The sequence below is a fragment of the Elephantulus edwardii genome, unplaced genomic scaffold (genome assembly GCF_000299155.1).
Source record: "Elephantulus edwardii isolate Elephantulus edwardi_28Jun2011 unplaced genomic scaffold, EleEdw1.0 scaffold00086, whole genome shotgun sequence".
Taxonomy (NCBI): Eukaryota; Metazoa; Chordata; class Mammalia; order Macroscelidea; family Macroscelididae; genus Elephantulus; species Elephantulus edwardii.
In genome coordinates this window covers 3,468,099-3,475,862 of record NW_006399836.1, presented here as the reverse complement: position 1 = coordinate 3,475,862, position 7,764 = coordinate 3,468,099, and the positions used below count along the sequence as shown (strand labels likewise).

Genomic DNA, 7,764 nt, shown 5'->3' with positions numbered 1-7,764 from the left:
GGTTATACAAAAGACTACCGTTGTTCTTGGTAAATATATGCTGAAATAATAAACTCTAAAATGGTTTTTAAAAAGATACCTATAAGGGAGCTCTGGTGGTCTAGTGGCAAGACGCTGCACTGCAATCCCAGAGGTATGTGGTTCAAATCCACCAGATGCTCGCTGGAGAAGGAGGGGGCAATCTCCTCCTGTACCAGTCAGATCTGATTTGACGGTACACGTAAAAATAATACAATAAAAAATTTTTTTTGAAAAAAGATACCTATAATATGTTGTTGTTGCTGTTATGTGGCATCAAATCACTTGCGACCCTATGTACAAGAGCCCTAAACGCCATTCTATCCTGTGCCAACCTCGCCATCTCAAACACGCTTATTCCCACCACTCCACTCACAGAATTCAATCTCATCGAGGGTTTTCCCCTCCTGCGCCGTCCCTCCACTCTCCCAAACATGATGTCCCTCTCCAAGGACCAGTCCCTCCTTGCAACTTGCCCAAATTATGTCAGATGAAGCTTCAGAATCCTTGACTCCAAGGAGCATTCTGGCTTTACCCTCTCTAGGACAAACCTGTTTGTTCTCCTAGCAGTCCATGGTATGTGTATAAATATAAAAACAAACCCATTGAATTCATGGCAGGGTTTTTTTGTCCATCATTTTTCCAAGGCTACACTTGGAAGGGAGGAGACTGCCTATCTATCCCTAATGGAGTGGAGTAGTTGGGTGATTCCAGCAGCAGTACATTATATCATCAGAGATCCTTAAGAGATGAATATAGTAAGATAGTTACAGATCTCTCCCTTCTTTGAGCTTGGCAATTTGCTACAATGTCACATAGAACTTTCAAACCACACTTACAACTAAGTAATTTATTAAGGAAGAAAATAAGTTTAGCTGGGGACTATGTAAGGAGAGAAAGATGACAAATGTAGCAAAATATTAACAAGTGAATCTGTTCATATTAAAAATCTGTACAAGGTCTATGGAAGCACTTCAAATATCTTTGCAACTTTTCTGAACATTTTCAATAAAATCAAATTTCAAATTTCTTAAAATGGATTTTAATTTTTACCTAGATAGCATGTGTCTCCTGTAAGCAATTCAACCAACATGGCACAAAATAAAGTAGACAAGATCTGAAGCTACTGCACCAGAAATAATGCATTGCTGCAGCCTCCTTTCCAGTGTTGCCTCTCACAACCAGCAAGCCAGAGGGAAATAGACCAGCGACTAGATCTTCTCACTCATTGCGACTTTTGATTTTTACAGTCACAGAGGAAGTGGGCTTCATCACCACCCTGCTCAGCAGAGATGTCAGGAGACGAAGCCCAGATTTTCTGTGACTTCAAGTCTTGCTTCCCACAGGCTCTCGGAGGCAGCACCTCCCCAAAGAGTCCTCTCCATCACAGCACATTGCCTATTCTCCCTTTCCTTCTCTGCTTGTAAGGTCCAGATCAAATGCCAACTCTTCAAGAAGGTCTTGCCCTCCTCTGGGCCCTGGGACAGCTGGCGTCTCTGAGTGGTTCCTCACAGACAGTGGTCCTCTGGAGGGCTTCCTCCACAGTCGCAGTCAGTAGGGCAGGGCGTCTGACAGGCATTGTTCCCATCCTGGCACCATCCCCTCTGGACCTGGCCCATCACAGGTGATTTGGGTTTCCTCATTCAGACTGGATTCCAGTCAGGATCACCAGGTGTTTGCTGAAAATGAGTCATCACCACAGAGGGTGGAAACACACCTGATTAGGCCTGATGTGCAGCGATTCCAGCTTAAAAAAAAAACCAAAACTTGAGCCCGTTTCTGTGGAGCTAACTCCAACTCGTGGCACCACCACGTGTGTCAGAGTAGAACTGTGTTCCATACTGTCGCATCCAACTGATTTTATGGAAGTAGATTGCCAGGACTTTCTCCCGAGGTGCCCTTGGGTAGAATCAAATTGACCACCTTTCGTTAGTAGCCAAACAAGTTAGTCAGACACACTACCCAGGGCTTCCTAATTCCAGCTAGAACTGATTGAATCATCCTGGGTTTTCCTTAAGATGATGCCCCGTCTCCACTTTCCAGCCAGATTCTCAGGCAGAGACCTCCAAAAAGGGATCAGGACGGTACATGGCTGTTGCAGACCGAGGGTCCCAAAGAATGGAATAATTTTATAATTATTAATAAAGAGACAAACAACCAGGAATGTGATAGAGCAGAGAGCATAAAACAGGGGGCCAGCAGTTCTCTACTCAAGACCCCAAGCCAAGCTTCTTTGAGTCTTTATTGAAAATTATCAGGAAGTAAATCACAAAGATAATTCAATGAAAACGAAGCCAAGCTCTTTCTATTGAAAACCTTCTGCTTGACTCAGGAAGGAGGAGTTCACAAATGCAAGAATTTGGTTTACCCTTAACTATTAACCTTGATGCCTCAGGGTGAACTCTAGCTCAGGAAGTAACACTCCCTCTGTAGGGGGCCCCTTGCTGTCTCCTGTCTTGCAGGGAACAAACAGCTCATTTTCTAGGATCGCCACAAGAGAAATCCTAACTTAATATATCTGTAGTTCCTTCAATTCCTGAACAAGGGTTTTCATATAATATTTGGTATAAAGTTTGGCTTCCCATTCATGGCACAATTTCCTACGTGACTCCTCCTCCTCGTTCAAAGGAAAGATCATAGTGTCTTCAGAAGTGGAAGGAAATTATTTTTACTTTTAAAAAAGAATTCCAAGGGAGCTCTTGTGGCCTAGTGGCAGGAAGCTGCACTGTAATCCCAAAGGAGTGCAGTTCGAATCCACCAGATGCTCCACTGGAGAAGGAGGGCACTCTCCTCCTGTGACAATTGGACCCGATTTGATGGTACACAACAACAACAACCACTACCAAACTACAAACCCAACAAAACAATGCTCTGGATTGACATTATTTGCTATTAATTAAAGTAATTAATTAATTACTTGGTTTAAATAAGACTTGGGAGGACATTTTGGTTTAAGGTCAGGGCAATAGTTGGTTGATCCAGCCTCTGTGACTCCAGAAAAACAAGATACAATAAGAATTCGAAATTCAGCTCAGCATTTCCCCCCCTTTTGATCAGGAAGGATTATTGTACAAAATCTTCCATTTCTTTCTTTCTTTTTAGTACTTTAAACACTGTCTGGTCAGGGTACTTATTCAACTATAATACTATCTAACCATCTCCCCAAACAGGCTAACCTTCAGTTGACTTAGATAAGATCTTTGTTGTTGAATATAACTCACAGCGATCCTATGAGCAACAGATCTGAATCCTGTCCTATCCTGTGCCATCATCATGGTCTCTGACACACTTGAGCCCATTGCTGCAGTCATTGTGTCAATCCATCTCATTGAGGGTCTCCCCCTCTCACTGACTCTCCACATTTCTTGATGTCCTTTTCTGAGGAATAGCCTCTCCTAGCAACAAGCCCAAACTATGTGAGATTAACCTTCACCATCATTGCTTCCAAGAAGCAATCTGGTTGCACTTTTTCCAAGACTTATCTCTTTGTTCTTTTGGCAGTCCATGGGATATTCAGAAATCTCCAACATCATATTTCAAAGATATCAACTGTTCTTCTGTCATCTTTATTGTCTAGCTCTCAGATGCATAGCAAGTGATTGAAACAGACCATGGCTTGAAATGGGCACACCTTAGTCTTCAAACTAACATCATTGCTCCTCAGTACTTCAGTGAGGTCCCTGTTAGCAGACTTTCAATATGTCTTCTGATCTCCTGACTGCAAATCTCACAAATCCAATCCAAGGATCACCTGTCTTGGCCAGGTTAAAACCAGCTCTTAGCCTGCCACCACCATCAATTGGAGTAATAAGATCTCCTGACATAAAACCTTCACTCTCGTCACTGTAATCTGTGAGCCCTGGTGGCAAGGTGGCTTGTGCTGCTAACCTAAACGTGGTACCTCTCTGGCAGTCTGACGCCCCACTAGCAGATGCTCAGGAGAAATATGAGCAATCTCCTCTCGTGAAAACCCGCTGGAAGGTCAGTGATGGGTTGGTTCCAACTCTATGGCAAAGAAGCAGTGAGTGAGTGAATATCATTTAGGTAAGAACACTTCAAAGGACTGAAGGCCACATCCAGCTGGAAGGGTTCCCATGACTAGTCATCAGCTGGGATGCTGCTTATCACACTTGCATCATTTCATACTTGAAGGTGAGCTCTTAAATGCAGCTGCCTTGATGTGCAAAAACCAAACCTTCACACTAACACAGGAGCTGCACACAGCTGGCCCACAGACCATTTACACTAGGCAGCATGTGAGAAGACATTAAGATGAGATGTCCCGGCTGGAGGGGTTCCATCTCCCATCCCTGTATCCTGATCAAGGGGCTGCCAAAGCCAAGAAGAGGTCTGGGGCAAGGTGCTTGGTCGTGGGGGGCACTTCTGGTGTGTGGACCAGGCAGTGGGAGAGGGGAAGCTTTCATTCCTTCCCAATTTGAATGGCAACATGTGATCTTTCCCCATGGTCTGAGGACGGTGTTTCACAGAGAGACTCCAGACTGGAGGATATTTTAATTCCTTGCTAAGATGTTTGTGACTTTTCATGCAGAAACCTTCCACCGCAGTCCTACAGTCTGGCAGCATGACCAGGGGGTGTACTGTCTGGTAACTGGCCTTTGGGTTTAGTATAAAGTCCTGGATTTTCTTCTCTCCAACTGCTCTTCAGAATTCCAGTGGTGATGGACAGAGATGGGTGCCTTACAGGTGACATCCAATTCCTCAGTGCTGAGCTGATGGATTCTACTTCGCACATTGATAGAGATGAGAGCAGCTGTTTCCTTCCACCGGGACAGTAAGGTGGCATGGCTACAGTTACGTGGGCACTATGCATTTTGTACTCAGCCAGAATTCTCTTCCTGAATTCAGCCTCCAGCTGATTACATCCTGAGGGCAAGTTAGTGAGGAGATTAACACATCCCTGTCCTTCTTCCTCACACCAACGTGGGGGGATTTGCTACTCAATCAAATGTCCAAGCCTTCCAGCTCATTTTGAAGTATCTTCTTACACCCTGACGATTTCAGGACAACCAGGCCAATCAGGATCAAGGTACAAGCGTGGGCCACTGCAGTGACTTAGTAGTCTCCACCCTCAGTGATTCCTGAGAGATCTGGAGGCTGGAATCTTGGCACCTTTGTATCTAATGACACCAGACACAGAGAATAGTGAGCTCATCGGCTGCCACTTAGACACAATCCTGCCAGTGTCCCGAGGAGCAGCATGATTTCCTCACAGGTGGGAAAACCCACAAATCTATCTGAGTGTCATTCTGTGTTGCCCACGTCAGAATCTTCTCCCAGCCTGACACCACCACCATTTGGGGTAACTGAGTGCTCTGCCAAGTTTAGCAAGACAAAGACTTCAGCAGCGTGTGAAGGCCTCGCGGGGTCACTGTGTCAGGCCAGCTCACGGGAGTCCTCATTGGACTGACCTGTCTGTCTCAGCATGATGTCTTTTTCCAAGGCCTGGTCCCGCCTAACAACATATCCACAGTATGTGACACAAAGTGCCACCCTCCTCGCCTCTGAGGAGCACCCTGTTTGCACTTCCTCCAAAACAGATTTGTTTGTTCTTTTGTCAGTTCATAGGTCATTCAGGACGCTACCCCAACACCACAATTCGAAGGCATCGATTCTTCCCATCATGCTTACTCACGGTCCAACTCTCAGATGCACAGCAAGTGATTGAAAACACCATGCCTTGGATCAGGCACACCTTAGTCTTTAAACTGACATCCTTACTCTTTAGCACTTTGGAGATGTCCATGGCAGCCTGTTTTCCCCAAGGCAACAGGCCTTTTTTATTTCTTGACTGCAGTTATTATGGATTTTTTTTTGTGGATCCAAGTAAAAACAAATCATTGAGCACTTCAATCTTTTCTCCAAATAGCATGATGTTGCCTGTTTATTGCATTGGTCCAGTGGTGGGGGCCATTAGGAGAGGTTCAGATTTACCATTCCCCTCTCAGTGGGCTGCAAACACTTCTTCGCATGGAAGGTCAAATTATATGTACAGTCTATGGTCATATCATTTACATAGTTTATTGAACAAGTATATTGGTATATTGGCAAGGTTCATGCCGATAGATACAAAGAATCCAATCCCAAGTTGTTTCCAGCCTTCTCAGGAAATGTCAATAAACCTGGGCAAATGTAACAAACCCTCTGGAGTTTCTAACTAGGGCAAAGGTAACTCCTGATACATTGTGGGCAGGGGAGGGGAATTTCAAGCTGTTTTTCCAAAGAACCAAGACAACAGGCCATGGAAAGGAGCTCATTTCATCACAAGACCCCAGGTATTACACAGTGAACTCGGAGGTAAACAGACGCACTGGAGAAGATCCCAAGCCAGCTAACGAGGATGTCCCGTGAAACCAAGACCCTAAACCCCACAGGAGACCTCATGAGGTGTCTGGGTGTAAAGAAGCAGCCTCCACAGCTGCACTTTTTGATCATGTGGAAAATGTATACATTTGCCAGTCCAATTTTTTACTGATGTCCAACTTACTGACATCAGTTATATTCATTAATTCGCTATGCAACTATTACCAACAATCAATGTAAATTTTGAAAAGGCACTCTTAGGGGAAAGAAACAGAATAATCCTCAAGACTGAAGAGGTTAAAAATGAAAAAGTAATAACAATTAAAGACTTTTTCTTTTACTTTTCAACAAAAAGAGTGAATTGGGGGGAGGGGGGAGGTAGGGAGAAAAGTGTAACAGTGAATGAATGGAAACCCTAAGTCTCTACAAACTTTCATTAAAATTTAAAAAGAAAAAGTAATAGCAAAACAAACACACTAAAGGGAAATTCTCCTTTCATTTTCTCCTCCCACTCTGCCTTTGTTGTAACAAAGGGGGGAAAAGCCAATATTATCTTAGAATAATGTTAAAAACGTCTTTCTTCCTTTCCAAGGCAGCTACCGAAGATAGTGGAGTCGCAGGTCCTGGTGCTGGATGGCCGAGGCCATCTCCTGGGCCACCTGGCGGCCATTGTGGCGAAGCAGGTGCTGCTGGGCCGAAAGGTGGTGATAGTTTGCTATGAGGGTATCAACATTTCTAGCAACTTCTTCAAGAATAAATTGAAGCACCTGGCCTTCCTCCACAGCGCATGAACACTAACCCATTCCGAGGGCCCTACCACTCCTGGGCCCCCAGCCACATCTGGTGGACAGTGCGAGGCATGCCACACAAGACCAAGCGTGGCCAGGCTGCCCTGGACTGCCTCAAAGTGTTCAAGGGGATCCCACCACCCTGACAAGAGAAAACCGATGGTGGTCCCTGCTGCCCTCAAGGTCGTGCGGCTCAAGCCCACTCGTAAGTTTGCCTACCTGGGCCGCCTAGCTCACGAGGTGGGCTGGAAATACCAGGCAGTGACGGCCACCCTGGAGGAGAAGAGGAAAGAGAAGGCCAAAATGCATTACCGGAAGAAGAAGCAGATCATGAGGCTACGAAAACAGGCGGAGACCCTGGAGAAGAGGATCAGCAAGTACACAGAGGTCCTCAAGAGGAATGGTCTCCTGGTATGAGCCCAATAAAGACTCTTAGTTCCTAAAAAAAAAAAATAAAAATAAATTATTGTGCATCAAAAACATTTTCCAACAGAGTGAACTGAAAACCTACTGACTGGGGAAAAACCATGTCAGACAAGGATCTCATATCAAAAGTTTACAGAATCCTACAGGACTTCCACAAGAAAAAGACTGATTAACACTTTTCTTAATCTTAAACCATGTAGTATCTTCCTTA

At 44.8% G+C, this 7,764-nt stretch overlaps 1 pseudogene; it reads left to right on the top strand.

Moving 5' to 3' along the window:
- The first annotated feature begins 6,376 nt into the window (after positions 1-6,376).
- On the top strand, positions 6,377-7,544 carry LOC102843144 (annotated as a pseudogene).
- Positions 7,545-7,764: the final 220 nt, after the last annotated feature.